This window comes from Symphalangus syndactylus, chromosome 14 (genome assembly GCF_028878055.3).
Source record: "Symphalangus syndactylus isolate Jambi chromosome 14, NHGRI_mSymSyn1-v2.1_pri, whole genome shotgun sequence".
Taxonomy (NCBI): domain Eukaryota; kingdom Metazoa; phylum Chordata; class Mammalia; order Primates; family Hylobatidae; genus Symphalangus; species Symphalangus syndactylus.
This window is the reverse complement of record NC_072436.2, coordinates 86,309,232-86,328,381: the sequence shown is the minus strand read 5'-3', so window position 1 is coordinate 86,328,381 and position 19,150 is coordinate 86,309,232. Positions and strand designations below refer to the sequence as shown.

The window sequence follows — 19,150 nt, the reverse complement described above, 5'->3', positions numbered from 1 at the left end:
ACTAAGACTCCAACTTTATACAACCCTCATTTTATATCTCCCTTTGAGAATAACCTCCTGATTTACAGGATTTAAAGAAGTCAAAAGCCCTTCTCCCTAAAACAATTTTCTTGACTGGCTTATACCCATTCTTTTTTTAGATGGAGTCTCTCTCTGTTGCCCAAGCTGGAGTGCAGTGGTGCGATCTCAGCTCACTGCAACTTCTGCCTCCCAGGCTCAAGCAATTCTCCGGCCTCAGTCTCCCGAGTAGCTGGGATTGCAGGCATGTGCCACCACAGCTGGCTAATTTTTGTATTTTTAGTAGAGACAAGATTTCACTATGTTGGCCAGGCTGGTCTTGAACTCCTGACATCAAGTAATCAGTCTGCCTCAGCCTCCCAAAATATTGTGATTACAGGCATAAGCCACCATGCCTGGCCTTATACCCACTCTTTAGGAGGCCAATGGAATGCCTCCCAATGTTGATAGTGAAAGGGTGACTTCCCTTGTCGAGGGGGTAGGACAGACACAGGGCTCTTGAGAGCACAGAAAGCCACAAAGGTGACCAAGACCAAGGTTTGTAGAGGCAAGTCCAAGTCTAAATAGCTGGAAAAGCACATGCAACCTCAAATCTGGAGACAACCAAGATTGTGGTTGTGAATCAAGGGTTTGGAATTGAATGGAAATGGGTTGGCTGCACAGACAGGTCAGGGCTAGGCAAGACTGTCTTGGAAAATAGCCCCAGATTCTAGCTGGCATGTGTCATTTGCCATGTGTGGCTGGCAGGGTCTTGTGTCTTGAATTGGCTGACGTGGCCAGGATCAGGTGGGACCAGAAGAGCCACTGCACGATCAGTGAACTCCTGTTAAGATCGCCAGGGCCTGAGTTAGGGTCTGGAGTAAAAACTGGATCCCCACATTCAGGGGGTCAACACGGTGTGAAGTCAAAGGTAAACCCATTGTTGGTCTAATAATCAAATTTGACAAATGAAAAGAGGAGTAAGAACCCAAGCATGAAGCCACAGAAAGCAGGCAGCCCAGGCAGCCAACCTTAGAAGTGTGTAGTGCAGGGCTGGGGTGGAGAGGGGTTGGGAGGATGCCAGGCCCAAAGAGTAGATGGTACAGCCACTTTTCATTGTGTTCCTGCTGTTCCGAATGGGGACGTATCTGTGTCAGTAAAATACCACTGGACATTTGTTTACTCTGTTTCTTTGCAATTAACTGAGAGTATGAAGTAGAAAGGAGAAGTTTGCTTATGGGGAGAGTATGTTTGTGTTGATAGGAAGTCCTGTGGGAACCCTTCAGAATTTCAAACATGCAGTCATTTTTCTGTGCCAGGGCAGGAAGAAGCGGGGGATATGGCTGAAAGGACTGCTCCTTGATTAGCCCTACTGAGTTCTCCAACTGACTAGTTGGAGAGCCACGGATCAGATCAGGTGCTTGCAATTTGGAGAGGGTACATAAAGTTCCCACACTCAAGTCCTAACAGCTCAGCTCAGACAGACACATTTATGCTTAAGCCCCAAGGAAGGGAACCAGGAAGCCCGAGTACTAGAGAAGGCTATGTTCCCAGCATGAAAGCCTGAGAAGACTGAGTGCCAACAGCACAGGAGAGAAAGGGAGAGTGAACCTCAAGGATGCTCCCATGCCTACTCAGAGAAGAGGGTAGATGGTGGGGTCCGGCTCACAGGATGCCAGTGTGCCCCCCTTTACCCCAGCCTCAACCACAATAGCTCAGCTTTTGTCTGTGTCACATAATGGGTTCTCTGTAACTTTCATTCGGCTTTAGATCATTGGAAAATGACCACCTTGTACCAGCAATGCCAAATGCCATCCCCATCTTAGCTCTGAGTTTGTTGCCATGTCAGACCTTCTCCCGAAGGGATTTACAATCTCTGTGGAAAGCCCAGTTTTATGCAATGGCAAAAAAGGAGAGAACAGTATAGGATGGGCCTTAACTGAATGCTAAGTGAGATGTTATGGGCTGCAAGTGACTCAGAGTTAACAGAAAAAAAGAGATCCATTGGTTGTGGGGGGTGGCAGGATATGTCAAAAAGGAAAGAAATTTCTACCAAAAAAAAAAAAGTGGAACTTGAGCTGAGCCTTAGAAGGAGAAGAAGATGTGAAGAAATGTGGAGGGCATCCCAAGCTTTGGGAACAGCATGAACAAAGGTATAGAGACAGGAATACTTAAGGCCGGTTTAGGAAACAGTAAATTAAAAAACATATGGATGATTGACAGCATTTTCCATTTTTAAAATGACTTATTCAGACTATCCTGAGCAAGAACAATTTCCTGTGGTTTATAAATAGGACCCAGTTATTTTAGTAGAACTGTAACACTGGTGATCATTCATGAAATGTTCCATGGAGATTTCTGTTTTCCAACGGCTAGGAGAAAATGTATAAATGCATAAGAAATGGTCCAGAACATGAAACACCATCAGTAAAACCTAATACAAGATTGATGCAGAAACTTTCTTTTCCTAACAAGGTACTTGTCTCCTTCTCCCTTCTTCCCTCCTAGATTTGTTCCAGATTTACTATGCAAAATGCCTAAGGTTTTTGAAAGAACTAGAATAGAAATTGGGAGATAAAGAAATAGGCACAAGAGACGATGTCATTTGTTTAAGCTCACAGGGAAGGCAGTGCCAGGGTTACAATTCAGGATGACCATCTCAAGTTTCCTTTAACTGATGATCTTGAACACAGAACTCTACCTGCCTTCATAACCTAAGAAGCCATCAGCATTGTACAGAATTCCAATTCCCTCAGTTCCTATGATGAGAACCTTCTCACCAGTCTGGTACGTTTCTTAGGTTGGGGATCCCAATTGCCTATACTTGAGAAACATTCCAATGTATTTGTACATGTTATATGGTGTACAAAAGAAAGAAAATACTTACATCGGTAGTTATGTAGTTAATTAGGTTAACCTAATTAAGTTAACTTATATTTTGTTTGCAATAAACATCATTCTCAATTTTCCTGTACAATACTTTTTTTTTTTTTTTTTTTTTTTTTTTTTCTGAGACGGAGTCTCACTCTGTCACCCAGGCTGGAGTGCAGTGGCGCAATCTCGGCTCACTGTAAGCTCCGCCTCCCGGGTTCACGCCATTCTCCTGCCTCAGCCTCTCCGAGTAGCTGGGACTACAGGCGCCCGCCACCACACCTGGCTAATTTTTTGTATTTTTAGTAGACATGGGTTTCACTGTGTTAGCCAGGATGGTCTCCATCTCCTGACCTCGTGATCCGCCCGCCTCGTCCTCCCAAAGTGCTGGGATTACAGGCGTGAGCCACCGCGCCCAGCCACAATACTGTTCTATTTTCCAATCTGTTCTGCTAGCATTTGCATCACAATATAGTGTTCATTTTGGCCTAAGAGAGATTATGAATGAACAAATCTATGTTATTTGTATTTTTCATTTGGGTTCCACTAACTATAGACTTAGGGCAAAAACGAACCCATGATTATCCTAACTATTCTACCTCTCAGTCTTAATTCAGTTGATAAAAGAGGGAGTCTGATGGCCGGGCGCAGTGGCTCACGCTTGTAATCCCAGCACTTTGGGAGGCCGAGGTGGGCGGATCACGAGGTCAGGAGCTCGAGACCACGGTGAAACCCCGTCTCTACTAAAAATACAAAAAAAAAATTAGCCGGGCGTGGTGGCAGGCGCCTGTAGTCCCAGCTACTCGGGAGGCTGAGGCAGGAGAATGGCATGAACCCGGGAGGCGGAGCTTGCAGTGAGCCGAGATCGCGCCACTGCACTCCAGCCTGGGCGGCAGAGCGAGACTCCGTCTCAAAAAAAAAAAAAAAAAAAAAAAAAAAAAAAAAAAAAAAAAAAAGAGGGAGTCTGAACTTTGCTCACAGCTTTGAGTGATTAAAATTAAATTTCAGTAGCAGCAGAAGCAAACTACCTTATTACAAAAACTTTCCTAGGAAAAATACCTAACAGTCAATCCTATCTTATATCTGAAGAGATCACCATTCAGTATCTCCAAAACTATGAAATAACACTACTAACTAGTGATTTTACATGTTTTGCAAGCATCTGGAGTTATACATAAGCCTTTACCGAGATCCCAGAGCTCTCCGAATAAAAATGGATGTTAAGCATCACTCTCATCTTTGCAACGAAGTCATTTTACGGTGTCATAAAACCACCACCAACAGCATTTCTGACTATTCCAATAATCCTCCCAAGCACCTCAAAATTCTTAAAACACTGAAATTGAAGAAGAAACCCTACCCAACTTATCAAATGCAATAACAAACGTGCACAAAAATGTCATTTAATAGGCAGAATTTGCAGCCAAAGAATATTATTTTCATACAGTGTTTAAGATTTGCAGAGTTCCTTTTTAGTGACAAAGGTCCTATTTGGTTCAGCCACGCCACATGTGTAAGTTTAACATTTCATGAGGATTTTCAGAGGAAGAGTTGTGAAGGTATTCTTCTTGGCCAGACTCTCTTTTATAGTGATATGATAGCAACATTGGATTATATAGTAAACCACCAGCTAATTAGAAATTAGGTACACAGCCTAAGAAATCTAAGAAAGCATGTCCTATATATATTTTTTGGTTCTCAACATCCCAACATCTTTATCTCAGGGTATAAAATAACTAGAATATAAATTGGGAGATTTTTACATTAGACATAAAATTAGAGTTGAGTGCAATGTGTGCCCTATAGTCCCTGCTACTAGAAAGACTGCGGTGGGAGTATCACTCGAGGCCAGGAGTTAGTTCAAGTCCAACCTGGACAATCTAGTGAGACCTCACCTCTGAAAAAAAAAAAAAAAAAAAAGGAAATCAAGTTTTTTTCATTTTGATACCAAAAAAAAAAAAAAAAAAGAAAAGAAAAAACCCAAATGAAGATGAACACACAAAGACAAAACAAAAAATAACACTTTTCTGAGATGTGGAAGTTTAGATAGCTTTTGTGCAGCCCTCAGGAAGTAACATTCAACAGCCTCTGAATTTTAGCATTATGTATCTGTGAAGAGTGGCAACAGACACAGGTGATCAGGAAATACACCTTCGCTTCTCTAGTATGGCCTCTTTAGGCCTTCCCATACTGATAGCCCTCTCAGCACGATTTCTGCTGAATGTGACACACAAAGGACTTGGGAGGAGTGGGAGAGGAAATTTAGTTTTGGAAATGTGAGATGCTACATCTACCTCTCGGTTGATTTATGAAGCACAATAGCATATTAAAGTACCTGAAGGCCTAACTTGGTTATCTTAGCATTTCCCAAGCTGAGTTGACCACAAAACCCCATCCCCTGCTAGGCTGGGCACGAGTATTCCATGGGCTACTTTGGGAAAACACTGTCTGTGCAAGAGCATGAGCTTTTGATCAGACACAGGGTACTCAACGCTTTACCACTTAAGAGCTTTGAGGCTTTTGGCAAGTTACTTACCTCCTCTGAACCCTAGTTCTGTCATCTGAATTCTGTGGGAAATAACATCTATCACACATAGTCTTTTGAAAACATAGTATGTACTTAATAAATGTTTATCCCCTTCTTTGTTTTTACAACTCATGGTAGGAGAAACCTTTTTGTGTCTCCACATGAATTCCAAGATCCTCTCAAATATGATCATTTTCTTTCTCCAGTCTCATCTCCCGGTAACATGGAGAAGTGTTAATAGTATTTTAGATTCAGACTTCCTAAAATGCAACCTTACTAGCTGTGTGCCTTATGACCTAAGAAAATTCCTACCCTCTCTGTGCCTCAGAGTCCCCACCTGTAAAATGCGGGATAATAATGGTACCTACATCGTGGGGTTGGGAAGATTAAAGAGTAACATTGAAGAAGCACTCGGAGTAACACTTGGCATAAGGTAAGTGATCAATAACCTCAATGAAGTTACTAGTGTTCTTATCTTCTAATCACATATTATATACCAATCATACTCAACTCCTTGCTTCCCAAAGATGCCTGATGTTTTCGCATGTCCACATATCTTTGCTCTTGCTGGTCTCTTCATTTGGAATAACCTTCTTCCACATTTTCTACTTGGTGAAATCCTATCCACCCTCCAAGGCCCATCTTGAATGCTACCTTCTGTACGCAGCCTTTCAGACTTCCTCTAACCAAGTGTCTTCCCCCTTAAAAGAATCCCCTCTAGGCCTTGTGGCTCTCTCTTGACTCTTACCATGTTCTACTTTGTATCTAATGAGTTTTATGCTCCTGGAGGAGCCAGTGGTATTTATGTACCCTCCCCACACCCCAGCACCCAGCAGTGTGATCCAGCAGGAACAATGTCAGCCTGGGAACCAGGAAGCCTGGGCTCTGGACCCAGGCCAACCACTGTGCAACTTGGGGAAGTCACTTCACAGGAGCTTTGGTTTCCTCTTATTTAAACCAGTGAGTTGGAATAGACCAGCTCTAAAGTCACTTCTATCTCTACCCTGTGAAAGTTTAATATATACTCCGTGGGCAGCCACATACGTGCCTATGGAATTTTGAGTGACTAGAAGGAACAAGGTTTGAGCGCAGAAATAACTGTTCAGAAACCCTTGATTGCTCTGTTTGTGAAAGCAGAAAACTGAAACAACCCAAATAAAGTGTGGCATATGATGGAATACTATGCAGCTATAATTTAAAAAAGGAAGCATATCATGTGCTGATAAGGAAAGATCTCAAGGGTGATTAAGTAAAAAGAACAAGGAGCAGGTTAATATTTGTAGTCTGCTGTCTGTTGTGTTAAAAAAAAGGAGAGAAATGGCCAGGTGCGGTGGCTCACGCCTGTAATCCCAGCACTTTGGGAGGCAGAGGCAGGCAGATCACTTGAGATCAGGAGTTTGAGACCAGCCTGGCCAACAAGGTGAAACGCCATCTCTACTAAAAATACAAACATTAGGCTGGGCACAGTGGCTTACACCTGTAATGCCAGCACTTTGGGAGGCCCAGGCGGGCGGATCATGAGGTCAGGAGTTCAAGACCAGCCTGGCCAACATGGTGACACCCTGTCTCTACTAAAAATACAAAATTAGCCAGGCATGGTGGTGCGTGCCTGTAGTCCCAGCTACTTGAGAGGCCGAGGCAGGAGAATCGCTTGAACCCGGGAGTCGGAGATTGCAGTGAGCTGATATTGTGCCATTGCACTCCTGTCATTCTGGCAACAAGAGCAAGATTCCATCTCAAAAGAAAAAAAAACAAAAAACAAAAACATTAGCTGGGCATGGTGGCATGTGCCTGTAGTCCCAGCTACTCTGGGACCGAGTAGCTGGGGCTGAGGCAGGAGAATTGCTTGAGCCTGGGAGGCGGAGGTTGCAGTGAGCCGAGATTACTCCAGCTTGGGCGACAGAGTGAGACTCCATCACAAAAAAAAAAGAAATAACAGGAATATATACATGTTTGATTTTCTTTATATATATACCTAAAGAAACACTGGCCAGCCACCCTGGAAGAGAAGTACATAAGAATATTTAAAACACACTTACTTATGGGGAATGGGGGTGGGTTGTGAGATGGATGGGGACAGGGTGAAAGTGAGACTTTCAATTCATTCCTTTTAATATCATTTACATTTTTAAATAATAAGCACTGCCTATTTAAAGAAAAAAAGCTAAAATTAAAAGAGAAACCTCTGATTGCAACAATGAGTATTTTTAACAAAACAGATGTTTATCTTACTTGTTTCTTTTCTCCTTCCAGTGGGGCTATGGAAGAACTAAGGAATGATTTACTAATTTTTTGATGTAATTTTGTACTGGCTATGAATTCCTGTAACAAACTTGTCATTGGAAAAGTGAGACTTGGACACTTCAGGTATCTCTGGAGTTTTCTTCTCAAGCCAGCTACATTGATCTCTAGTTCATGCTACTTGATTCAGATGGCTCAGAAACTGGAGGCTTCCATCCATCTGGGATGTAGCTGGTGATCATGTGAGAGGCCAGGTGTGGCAGTAGCAGCACCTCTATCCTCTCTGGAGGATCTGGGAGAATTCAGTTGGGAAGGAGGCAAGTGGAACCCAGTAAATTCTCAAATTAACAGAGGAACAACTGGAGAAGGCTCTGATTCCTCTCTTAAGTATGGCTAAAGATAGTAGGGCCTGCACTCCAATAGCTAAGAGATAATTCATAGAATGCTTCCAGATAACTTTCCTAGCCTTCCCATAGAATCTACCACTCAGAAAGCATAAGTCTGACCACCAAATTAGTAAAATTCCAAGTTCTTCTCGAATTCAGTTAACCTGCACCATTAGAAACTTAGGACCTATAAATATTTTTATTCCTTCTGTAGTGTCCCATCACAATTTGAAATCCAGTGTATGATTTTCTCAGCCTGCTTTGGTCCAAGATCCTCTTTGGAGAGAATCCTGAAAGTGTAAATGACTTGCAGCTGAACCAGGCCCCTACTTCCCCGGTATGTACTGCATTAAACCCCACACCCCTGCTTGGCCTCGCCTGGGAAGGCTTCAGAAGAGCTCTTCAAAGCAGACCTCATCAAAACAAACACCCCTGCCTCTACCCCCATCTCCTGTGCCCTTCAGAAAACAAACAACAATACTTCTCTGTTCACCAAAAACAAGGAGAATTTTCTGTTTAAAGTATTTTTTTCTTATTCCCTATTGGCAGCACTTATTAAGGAACGGATGACTTTCAAGTTGAGTGAACTCTGTTTGAAAACACATAAGAATCCAGGTGCTTAAAACTTTTTCAAACTTAGGTACATCCTTATAGCATTCATACAAAAAAATATTTTTAATGTTTTATTAAAACCGCTGTCAGTTTAAAAGAAAGGATACCTTTGACCACAGATTTTGAGTAATTATGTTTACACTGAAAGCTAGTAAGCAAAATGTCTAAGATGTTACTTCCCTTTCAAACTTTTGGAAACAGTTTTGGTGTGAAATGGACCTGGTTTGAATTCTGTTTTCCTTACTTCCTAGCTGTAAGATCTCAAGCAGCTGACCTAACCTCTCTGCACCTCAACTTCTTCATTAGTAAAATGAGGATAAGAACAGTTCATAGTAGCCAGCCATGGTGGCTCATGCCTGTAATCTCAGCATTTTGGGAGGCCAAGGTGGGTGAATCACTTGACATCAGGAGTTCAAGACCAGTCTGGCCAACGTGGCAAAACCCCAACTCTACTAAAAATACAAAAAAAACTAGCTGGGCATGGTGGCACACACCTGTAGTCCCAGCTACTTGGGAGGCTGAGGCAGGAGAACTGTTTGAACCCGGGAGGTGGAGTTGCAGTGAGCCGAGATCACATCACTGCACTCCAGCCTTGGCAACAGAACAAAAATTAAAAAAAAAAAAAAAAAAAAAAAGCCAGAATAGTACATAGCACATATACAGTTATGAGGATTAAATGAATACATGAAACTCCTTAGCAAAGTGCCTATGTATACATATATGTAGTAAAAATAATAACGTTCAAATAATAAAAAAATTATTATACCTTATTAGCTAAAATTTAGCAAATGTTTCTTCATTTTGATGAAGGTCTCCAATTTCAGACTTATATTAAAAGGCTTTTCATTAAAATCAAACTCTTGCTTACACTAACTAATGAGTAAAAGAACCCAAGAGAAGAAATCAGCCTGCAATCCATGAGGAATGAACAGCGAAAGAATTCCATGCTTCCATGACAAATGTTCAGATAGTCCTAATGTTTTTTATATCTCTAGTGGTCCTCTGAGAGTGAGATGTCTCACTTATGCCATGTATCTATACCCACGCAGCATTTGAGGGTACAGGATGGGAAATGAGATTACACCAATGTCAGAAGTATGGCTTAGGGGGCAAAGTGGCCAGAATCTAAGAACTCAATCCAGACAGAAGAGTTTCTCCTCAAATAAACTACATGGTAAACCTCTCTGTCTGACCTCTGTGGGGAAGTGATTTTTCTCTCTGTTTCTTACCAATAAGCCTATTGATTTCTGCAGTTTCTTGAATGAATTCTAGGTATGAACCTAACCCACTTCTGGAATTTTTTTTTTCCAGACAGAGTTTTGCTCTCGTTGCCCAGGCTGGAGTGCAATGGCATGATATCAGCTCACTGCAAGCTCCACCTTCCGGGTTCAAGCAATGCTCCTGCCTCAGCCTCCTGAGTAGCTGGGATTACAGGCATGCGCCACCACGCCCAGCTAATTTTGTATTTTTAGTAGAGATGGGGTTTCACCATGTTGGTCAGGCTGGTCTCGAGCTCCTGACCTCAGGTGATCCACCCGCTTCAGCTTCCCAAAGTGCTGGAATTAAAGGGGTGAGCCATCGTGCCCAGCCTGGAATTCCTTACATAGGCCAGCAAATGATGTCAAATGTGGGGTAGGGGAGAAGCCAGTGATTTATCTTGAGGCAATGGCACTCTGACATTATCACGGATTTATTTGGACTTCCAAAAGAATACCATCAGGCATGAAAATATTAGCCATGCCTATCCTCTGTTCATAAAAAAAAGGCATCTTGACTTGCCATTCACAGATACCAAGGCCATTGTGATGGCGGCACTATGGGAAGCCTGGAGGTTGAAAACTTGCCCTGGTTTTAGAGTGCTTACTTTGTGGCATTTTCCAAATTCTGGTTGCCTTTCTTCGGTTTTCTTGAGTCTAAAGCATTAAGGATGCCAATTACTAAACACCTCATTGACAAAGTCTAGAACAACATTGTGCAACAGGAATACAATGTGAGGCACATATGTAATTTAAATTTCTTTAGAGACAGGTGCAATGGTGTGCATCTGTAGTCCCAGCTACTTGGGAGGCTGAGGTGGGAGGATCATTGCTTGAGCCCAGAAGTTCAAGTCTAGTCTTGACAACATAGTGAGACTAGTTTCAAAAAAAATTTTTTCCCCAATAGCCACATTAAAAAAAAGGTAAAATAATTTTAAAAATAGATTTTATTTAACCCATTAAATAAAATACGAAAAGATTAATTGCAACATATCAATATTTTTTAAGTTGAGATATGTTGCATTTCTTTTTTTTTTTTAACTAAGCTCCTGGAATCTGGAGTGTATGTAGATTCCATAAAATGTACAGTTAAAACAAGCAGATTCAAATATCCAAATTGTTCCAAACATACTTAAAAGTTTTTCAGTAACTGAAGCAATAATAAAATTTTAAATCTTAATTTTAATTAAAGTCAAGTAAAATGAAAAATTCAGTTCCTCTGTCACTCTAGCCACATTTTAAGTGATGAACAGCAACATGTGGCTATGGAAAATAACTGGTGGAGGCCAGGCCCGGTGGCTCACGCCTGTAATCCCAGCACTTTGGGAGGCTGAGGTGGGTGGATCACCTAAGGTCAGGAGTTTGAGACCAGCCTGGCCAACATGGTGAAACTCCATCTCTATTAAAAATACAAAAAAATAGCTGGGCATGGTGGCAGGCGCCTGTAATCTCAGCTACTTGGGAGGCTGAGGCAGGAGCATCGCTTGAACCTGGGAGGCAGAGGTTGCAGTGAGCCGAGACTGCACCATTGCACTCCAGCCTGAGCAACAAGAGCTAAACTCCGTCTCAAAAAAAAAAAAGAAAATAGCTGGTGGCTACTGTATTGGACAGGGTAGTTTGAGACGATGAAGAAAAACTGCACATTGTCACATGGAGAGTCATCACACTCTGAGATTTTTCCCTTCATTCTTAAATGCTACTTGCCAAAGGGAGATTTCAAAACTTTTTTTTTCTGAATTTCTAGTTTTGCTCCAACAGTAAAGGCTCAAAATCCTTCTTATATTTCTGTGGTGGGATAATTAACATCAAGCTCCCTGAAAACATGCAGGTGGAATAGTTCATATCTGAGAGATGAATTGTAATAAATCCTTTCTCAAGAGGCACATATAGGAAAATCTTAAAGAACATGCAGGAGCCCATTTACCTGATATGACTAGTGCTTCATTGGTCATTGATAAATGATGTTAAATGAGAAACTAGTAAAAAATAATTCTTACTTTTGAATTACATTTCTTAAAAGATTAAGGTGATAGGCATATGACATAAAATTAACCATTTTAAAGTGACCATTTCAGTGGCATTTCATGTGTACTATGTTGTGCAACCATCACCTCTAGTTCTAAAATATTTTCATTACCTGAAAAGAAAAGCCATATTGGCCAGGCGCAGTGGCTCACACCTGTAATCCCAGCACTTTGGGAGGCCCGATCACTTGCGATCGTGAGTTGGAGAACAGCCTGGCCAACATGTGAAACCCTGTCTCTACTAAAGATACAAAAACTAGCTGGGCATGGTGGCGCTACGAGGGGTAGCACAAGAAACTCTTGAATCTGGGAGGTGAAGGTTGCAGTGAGCCAAGATCGTGCTACTGCACTCCAGCCTGGGTGACAGTGCAAGACTCAAAAAAAAAAAAAAAAAAAAGCCATATCCATCAAGCAGTAGACCCCATTCCCCCACTCCCCACCCACCCTAGCTCCTGGCAGCCACAATCTGCTTTCTATCTCTAAGGATTTACCTATTCTGGATAAATAATATCATATGTGACCTTTTGTATCAGACTTCTTTCATTTAGCATAATGTTTTCAAGGTTTACCCACACTGTAACGTGTATCAGTACTTCATTCCCTTTTGTGGCTGAATAATGTTCCATTGTGTAGCTGTACCACATTTTCATTATCTATTCATCAGGTGATGGACATTTGGGTTGTTTCCAACTTTTGGCTATTGTGAATAGTGCTCCTATGAACACTAGTGTACAGGTATCTATTTGAGAACCTGTTTTCCATTCTTTTGGGCATATACCTAGAAATGGAATTGCTGGGTCACATGGTAATTCTATGTTCTTTTTGACAGACTGCCAAACTTTTCTGCAGCAGCTGCACATTTTACATTCCCACCAACAATGTACAAGGCTCTCAATTTCTCCACATTCTCACCAATGCTTGCTATTTTCCATCTTTTAAATAAAATTAAAGCCATCCTAGTGAATGTGAAGTGGTATCTCAAAGTGGTTTGGATTTGCATTTTTCTAATGACTAAAAATGTTGAGCATTTGCTGGGCAGAAGAGCTAAACAGACAACCTACAGAATGGAAGAAACTATTTGCAATCTGTGCATCTGACAAAAGTCTAAAATCTAGCGTCTATCAGGAACTTAAACAAATTTACAAGAAAATAAGATAATATTTGATAAAGCCCATTAAAAAGTGGGAAAAGGACATGAACAGACACTTTTCAAAAGAAGACATACATGTGGCCAACAAGCATATGAAAAAAAGTTCAATATCACTGATCACTAGAGAAATGCAAATCAAAACCACAATGAGATACCATCTCACACCAGTCAGAATGGCTATTATTAAAAAGTCAAAAAATAACAGGTGCTGGAGAGAATGCAGAGAAAGAGGAACACTTTTACACTGTTGGTGGGAGTGTAAATTAGTTCAACCACTGTGGAAAGTAGTGTGGTGATTCCTCAAAGAGCTAAAAACAGAATGACCATTCAACCCAGCAATCCCATCACTGGGTATATAACCAAAGGAATATAAATCATTCTATCATAAAGACACACGCCCATGTATGCTCACTGAAGCACTATTAATAATAGCCAAGACATGGAATCAACCTAAATGTCCATCAATGGTAGACTGGATAAAGAAAATGTAATACATATATACACCATGGAATACCATGCAGCCACATAAGAACAAGATTATGTCCTTTGCAGAAACCTGGATGGAGCTGGAGGCTGTCATCCTTAGCAAACTAACAGAGGAACAGAAAACCAAATAGCACATGTACTCACTTATAAGAAGGAGGTAAATGATAACAACACACAGACACAAAGAGGGGAACAATAGACACTGGGGCCTACTCTAGGGTGGAGGTTAGGAGGAGGGAAGAGAATCAGAAAAAATGACTATTGAGTACTAGGCTTAGTACCTGGGTGATGAAATAATAACAAACCCCTGTAGCACAAGTTTACCTGTTTACAAATCTACATATATACTCCAAACCCAAAATAAAAGTTAAAAAAAAAAAAAACAACAGAATTTTCTGAACGGTTAAAAGTAACATATGCACAACATAAAACTTACCATTTTAACCATTTTCATACAGTTTAGTGGCATTATGTACATGCACATCATTGTGCAACCATCACCACCATCCATCTCTAGAGCTTTCTTCATCTTGCAAAATAGAGTTATGTTTAGTAATTCATATGCAATGCCCAGGTATACAGCTCTGATATGCTAGCTCCTAAGATATCTCTGGCACTTAACTAGCTGTGAGAACTTGGGCAGCTCATTTGACCATTTGGTCATCCACAGAATGGGGTTAATATTTACCCCACAGAACTGGCAAAAGGACAAAATAAGATAATATTTGATAAAGCATTTTAAAAACTGGAAAACAGTTTATGGTTGCTACTTATAATCATTATTAACATAGAAAATGTGAAGATCTTTTATAGAAAGCTGAGACCATTTATTGTGATCATTCTATAAATATTGTTATACATTTAGATTACTATCTATTCAGATTTATCATTACATATCTTTTACTTTTTTACTGATTGATTATATCTAGAATGGAATACTAGATATAATCCACTAGAATAGAAGATCCATGAAAGCAATGATTTTTTAAAATTATTTTACCCATTGCTCTATTTCAGAGCCGAGAAGAATATAAGGCATATCTATCTCTTGAATAATGAAAGAATAAATTACTTTATACAAGAGTAAATATGTTAATAGTGCTTTAAAAATATTCATTCATAATGATAGTTTACATATAAGTCTTTAGGTTTTCCCAGTGCAAAATTAATATATGTGAATTCCCAAATGAAATATATTTTAAATATGAGGAAATTTCCCAGACTAGTTCAGGGTTAAAAGGAAGCAAGTTTAGGAGTAAATAGGAATTTTAAAAATATATGCAAGTTTTCAAAATACGTTCTGATTTTAAAGTTTTGGGCTATTATCAGTACAATAAAAGATGGGTTCAATTGGGTTAATATAATATAACCAAGGAAATACTTAGAGTATCATTCTCTTTTCTAAATAAAACAGGTTGCAGTAGACAATACTGTTTATCAATTATTTTATTTATTTTATTATTTTATTTTATTTATTTTATTTTATTTTTTGAGACAGAGTCTCGCTTTGTCACCCAGGCTGGAATGCAGTGGCGCGATATCGACTCACTGCAACCTCCGCCTTCCAGGTTCAAGCGATTCTCCTGCCTCAGCCTCCAGAGTACCTGGGACTATAGGCGCGTCTCACCATGCCTGGCTAATTTTTGTATTTTTAGTAGAGATGGGGCTTTGCCGTGTTGGCCAGGCTGGTCTTGAACTCCTGACCTCAGGTGATCCACCCACCTCAGCCTCCCAAAGTGCTGGGATTACAGGCATGAGTCACTGTGCCCAGCCTTCCCCTACATTTTGAATGGAAAGTTAAAATGACAATTTATATCTATAAAAATTTTGTAATAAAGTATTTTGGTGGGAGATAAAGCCATATGCAATCACATGGTTTTAAAAATGGAGAGTAGTATGTTACAAACATGATATTGAAGACTTCTAGGTTCCTTTAAATCAACCCTGATTCTAATATGAGAAGAAACTTAAAGCCACTTCTGAGATACGTGGGAATAATCCTTCTGAGCTGTTATCACTGACTAAGACTTTTTATCTTTTTTAGATTTTGCCTTCCATAAAGATGTCTTTTCCAATAATCTTTCCAGTTGTACTACCTTTTCTTTGAATTGTTACTTCTTTTTGGTCGTTGGTACACTGAGTTCTCTGCGGTGATTTTTTGCACCCAAGGGTAAGAATTCAAAATTGTGAGGCAGGTATCTTTCACATTTTTGGAATAATTACTGGGGCTTTACTAGAGTACCTTGCTAAGGTGTGTATGGCCTTTTTTTTTCTTTTAAGGAAATTAAAAAACAACGTAAGTGGGAGTGGAATGGGGTAAGGGAGGTGAATCATCCATTAAATGAAAATTTATTTAAGTACCGTTGTCTGTGATAAAGGAATTATTTAAGAGTCACCATTTCAGAATAACACTGGAAGAATTAATTTAAATGGATGCACTTCCCAATATTGTTACTGTTTTCTTTGGTATTTCATTAACATTATGGGTGGGGAGGTGCTGGGGTCCATGGTAAAAAAATAAATAAGTAAAGGGCAAACAACTTTGCTTTCTAGTGGATTTCCCTTATTACCTAATGAGGGCAGCAGCTTACAAGTTGATTCTGTTCAACAAATTTTTTTTAGTACCTCCTAAGTGCCTGCTATATGTACAGAGTGAAGAAAGAAAGAACCCTACCTTTAAGAGAGTTTACCGTCCGGTTGTGTTGATTCACCTTCTGAGAAAAAATGTTATTTGCTTTCCTCAATTTTTTTCCTATCTATCAAAAGTAAACATAGGTTCAAACATTCAAACCTATGAAGGCCTAAAAGGAAGAATCATCTTCAGTTTGCTGTGACAATTTCATTGAGTTTTATTTTAAAATATTTATTTAAAAATACATACAAACACATAAACCCATCAGGCCAGATTCTAGTGATCTGAGATATAAGCATGATCCAAACTACTTGACTGCCTTGTATTTTTGTTTTGTTTTAATCCAGATGATCAGGTCTATATGGGGAAAAAGCCCTGGGGCTTTTTCAAACAGGAAGGGCCCTCCTCCCTCTGAATGCCCGCAGTGCCGCCTTGTGCACCTTACAGAACAAGGAGAAAGTCAGTTTCTCCAAACTGTTTTCTAAAGAGTGTTTCCATTCGTGGTCCTGGTGATTCCACCATCTTTTCTTCACAATAGTGACGGTTCTGGAATTTCTTCACAGACTTAGGGGCTGACGGGGTAGACCAGGTGACTGGGAAGGGGCAGTGGCACATGACAAAAATTCGAGGAAACGTCTAGTTTCCGTTTCAGGGAATGCGTATAGGGGAAAACGCAAGTCCCCACGCCATCACGGGGCCCTCCACCGCGGCCGGACGACCCCTCTCTCGGGAGTGACTGGGGCAGGCAGGGCACCTGGCCTCAGGTTCGAGCGGAGCCTGCGCTGAAAGGCAGGAGTTGGATGAACCACTTGTAGGGTCTGCTCCCAGCTACCCAAAGCGAAAGGGTGGGCGAAAAAGCATTTGCAAAAGAATACATTAACCTCACAAAGGAACGACCCCACCACCCACCCCCCAGCGCCCAAGGTTTCCCACGAAGAGGTCGCCGTCGCCCTTCTCCAAGTTGGGCAGAACCTATAAGGCATCACCACCTGCATCTCAAACCAACCAAGCAAGTGACGCTCCAAAACCTCCCTAAATACCCTCTCTCCCCAGCATTCCGAACGCAACATCAAGGGCGAAAAGAGGCTGCACAAATCACGTAGAAAATTAGACCGCCTCTTTCCATGGCGATAATCGAATTAGCCTCAAATTAAACGTGAAATTGGCCCTCTCCGGCTGTGGGGACAAAGCCCCTATTGTCCTGCTCGGGTAGTGGCAGCAGCAGTGCCCACCCCGCCCCGGCCAGCCTGGTCGGTCCCCGCCGCTGGGAGGATGAGGTCCGGGCTGCGCCCGGGAAGAGCCTCAGCTGGAGAGGACGCGGACGCGCCCGAGGCTCGGCTCCCTGGCCGAGCGAGCGCCGGATGGGCGGCTGCGGGGCTCGGGGCAGGCGGAGAGGGCGGGCGAAGCAGAGGGAGCGGGCGAGAGTGGGGAGGGAGGAGTGCGGAGGGCGGAGGGCGTGCGGGAGGGAGTCCGGGAGGGAGTCCGGGAGTGCGTGTGCGGTGTGTGTGTGTGCGCGTGCGCGCGCGCCCGCCCCGCGCGCTCCTCTCCCCGCCCCTCGCCCCATCCCTGCGAGCGCCCTCCCCCCGCCCCCCGCGCTCCCGCCCAGCCCCCGGAATCAGTGCAGCTGTTGCCGTGCAGGCTGCGGATTCCTCCAGTCCCTCCCTCGGCCGCCTCTCCTCCCGGAGCGAGCGCGCAGCCCTGCGCAGCAGCGCCCACTGGTCCCGTCCTGTGAGCCCCGGCCCCAGCCGCGGACAGACCCGCGGAGTCGCCTCCCGGCCCACCCGCCCGGCCGCCGAGGAGCGGGAGGAGGACGGGACCCCGGCGCCCCCACCCCATCCCCTGGAGGTAGGTAGGGGGCCCGAGGCAAGGAGATGCCAACTCACTGGGGCTGCCTCCCGATCGGGCTCCGCGGCGGCGGACGGGCGGGAGGAGGGGCGCGGGCCCAGGGCCGGAGGACGCCACTGCCCGCCTGCCCTGCGCCCGGGGAGCTGCGTGGGGGCAGGGAGGCTGCAGAGCCCGGGCGGGGGCGGCGCGGGGAGCCCGGGTCGCGGGTGCTCATTGGTACTCGGATGATGCGGGACGAGGGGCGGCAGGCTCTGCGGTGAGGCGGCAGCAGACCCGCCGTGCGCACAGCTGCCGTCCGGCCCCAGCCCCGGCGCGGCGATTCCTCCTCCCTGCCTTCGCCGCCGCCTCCCTGCAGCCGGGCGCGGCGGCCCCTGACGCGGAGGCTCCCGGCGCGGAGGTGGGTGCGGAGCGGGCAGCCGGAGGGTCTATTTTCAGGTGCCCTCCCTGTGGCCCCGCGGGTGGGGAGTGGGGGCGGCGGTGACAGGGCCGGGCTCTGCGCGTAGCGGTGCAGGGGATGCGGCCAGGCGTGGTCCCGGCTGCGCCGCCCTGCAGCTGAGCCGGAGGCGGCGGCCCCGCGCCGCCACCCGCGCTCGCTACCCTCCTGCGCCCGCCCCCCCCCCCCCCGCCTTTTCTGCCGTCCCCACTCTCCCAGGGCTGGGCGTGAGCCGCCTCCGGGCGCAGAGCCGCCGCTGCGCCCGCCCTTCAGCTCCTGCCACCCTCTCTTCAACAGGTTTGTCTCAGCGCGGGGACCCTCCGGGCCTGCTTTGGGTAGGTGGGCTGGCTCGTCATCACCCCCCACACCACGCCCACGGCCGTCTTTTAGGGGGCGCCTTCTCTTTGTTTTTGTGATAGGAAAGGTGCCAACTGCTGCCATCAGATGGGGAGGGGGTGGGGATCAGAACGCAAACCTCTGTCCGTTATTTTTCCAATCGAAAGCCAGGCCAGATAGTAAATGAAGACAGGGTGCGTGTGGGGGTGCTTCGGCGGAGCAGAAAATTGAATTCGGTGGGGTTTATTTGGGCGGGGATGTGGTTTTTTTGGCAAGATGGATGGCTCACGGTGCCCTCGCCGTGATGCAGCACAATGCAGCAGTATCGCAGCTTCCTTGGTTCTCGCTGGCGGG

General features: G+C 43.8%; 1 protein-coding gene across 1 annotated transcript in view; it reads left to right on the top strand.

Annotated features, from left to right (window-relative positions):
* Positions 1-17,811: 17,811 nt before the first annotated feature.
* Positions 17,812-19,150, top strand: part of SPTBN1 (spectrin beta, non-erythrocytic 1) — a 212,223-nt gene continuing 210,884 nt past the window's right edge. The window contains exon 1 of the mRNA XM_055242815.2: positions 17,812-18,027. The gene's annotated coding sequence lies outside the window, so the exon portion shown is untranslated. The remainder of the gene's footprint in view (positions 18,028-19,150) is intronic.